This window comes from Lolium rigidum, chromosome 3 (assembly GCF_022539505.1).
Source record: "Lolium rigidum isolate FL_2022 chromosome 3, APGP_CSIRO_Lrig_0.1, whole genome shotgun sequence".
NCBI classification, from domain to species: domain Eukaryota; kingdom Viridiplantae; phylum Streptophyta; class Magnoliopsida; order Poales; family Poaceae; genus Lolium; species Lolium rigidum.
In genome coordinates this window covers 384,931,049-384,933,264 of record NC_061510.1, presented here as the reverse complement: position 1 = coordinate 384,933,264, position 2,216 = coordinate 384,931,049, and positions in this window count along the sequence as shown.

Sequence of the window (2,216 nt, the reverse complement as noted above, 5' to 3'; positions counted from 1 at the left end):
AATTTCATCTTCGTTAAATTGTTATATGGTTGGAATTGGAAAATGATACATGTAGTAAATTGCTATAATGTCTTGGATAATTTGATACTTGGCAATTGTTGTGCTCATGTTTAAGCTCTTGCATCATATACTTTGCACCCATTAATGAAGAAACACTTAGAGCTTGCTAATTTGGTTTGCATATTTGGTTTCTCTAGAGTCTAGATAACATCTAGTATTGAGTTTTGAACAACAAGGAAGACGGTATGGAGTCTTATAATGTTTACCATATGTCTTTTATGTGAGTTTTGCTGTACCGTTCATCCTTGTGTTTGTTTCAAATAACCTTGCTAGCCTAAACCTTGTATCGAGAGGGAATATTTCTCATGCATCCAAAATACTTGAGCCAACCACTATGCCATTTGTGTCCACCATACCTACCTACTACATGGTATTTATCCGCCATTCCAAAGTAAATTGCTTGAGTGCTACCTCTAAAACTCCATCATTCACCTTTGCAATATATAGCTCATGGGACAAATAGCTTAAAAACTATTGTGGTATTGAATATGTACTTATGCACTTTATCTCTTATTAAGTTGCTTGTTGAGCGATAACCATGTTTCGGGGACGCCATCAACTATTCTTTGTTGGATATCATGTGAGTTGCTATGCATGTCCGTCTTGTCTGAAGCAAGAGAGATCTACCACCTTCATGGTTGGAGCATGCATATTGTTAGAGAAGAACTTTGGGCCGCTAACTAAAGCCATGATTCATGGTGGAAGTTTCAGTTTGGACACATATCCTCAATCTCATATGAGAATAATAATTGTTGCCACATGCTTATGCATTAAAGAGGAGTCCATTATCTCGTTGTCCATGTTGTCCCGGTATGGATGTCTAAGTTGAGAATAATCAAAAGCGAGAAATCCAAAATGCGAGCTTTCTCCTTAGACCTTTGTACGGGCGACATGGAGGTACCCCATTGTGACACTTGGTCAAAACATGTGCATTGCAAAGATCCGGTAGTCCAAGTTAATTAGGACAAGGTGCGGGCACTATTAGTATACTATGCATGAGACTTGCAACTTGTAAGATATAACTTTCATAACTCATATGCTTTATTACTACCGTTGACAAAATTGTTTCATGTTTTCAAAATAAAAGCTCTAGCACAAATATAGCAATCGATGCTTTCCTCTTTGAAGGACCATTCTCTTTACTTTTATGTTGAGTCGGTTCACCTATTTCTCTCCACCTCAAGAAGCAAACACTTGTGTGAACTGTGCATTGATTCCTACATATTTGCATATTGTACTTGTTATATTACTCTATGTTGACTATTATCCATGAGATATACATGTTACAAGTTGAAAGCAACCACTGAAACTTAATCTTCCTTTGTGTTGCTTCAATACCTTTACTTTGATTTATTGCTTTATGAGTTAACTCTTATGCAAGGCTTATTAATACTTGTCTTGAAGTACTATTCATGAAAAGTCTTTGCTTTATGATTCACTTGTTTACTCATGTCATTACCATTGTTTTGATCGCTGCATCCACTACATATGTTTACAAATAGTATGATCAAGGTTATGATGGCATATCACTTCAGAAATTATCTTTGTTATCGTTTTACCTGCTCGGGACGAGCAGAACTAAGCTTGGGGATGCTTGATACGTCTCCGACGTATCGATAATTTCTTATGTTCTATGCCATATTATTGATGATACCTACATGTTTTATGCACACTTTATGTCATATTCGTGCATTTTACGGAACTAACCTATTAACAAGATGCCGAAGTGCCGGTTCTCGTTTTACTGCTTGTTTTTGGTTTCGAGAAATCCTAGTAACGAAATATTCTCGGAATTGGACGAAACAAAGACCAGGGGCCTATTTTTCCACGGAGCTTCCGGAAGACCGAAGAACATACGAAGTGGGGCCACGAGGTGGCGACACCACGAGGCGGCGCGGCCCGGGGGGCCGCGCCGCCCTATGGTGTGGCCCCTCGTCCGGCCCCCGACTCGCCCTTCCGCCTACTTAAAGCCTCCGTCGCGAAACCCCCGATGAAGAAAAACCACGATACGGAAAACCTTACCGAGACGCCGCCGCCGCCGATCCCATCTCGGGGGATTACGGAGATCTCCTCCGGCACCCTGCCGGAGAGGGATTCATCTCCCGGAGGACTCTACACCGCCATGGTCGCCTCCGGAGTGATGAGTGAGTAGTTCA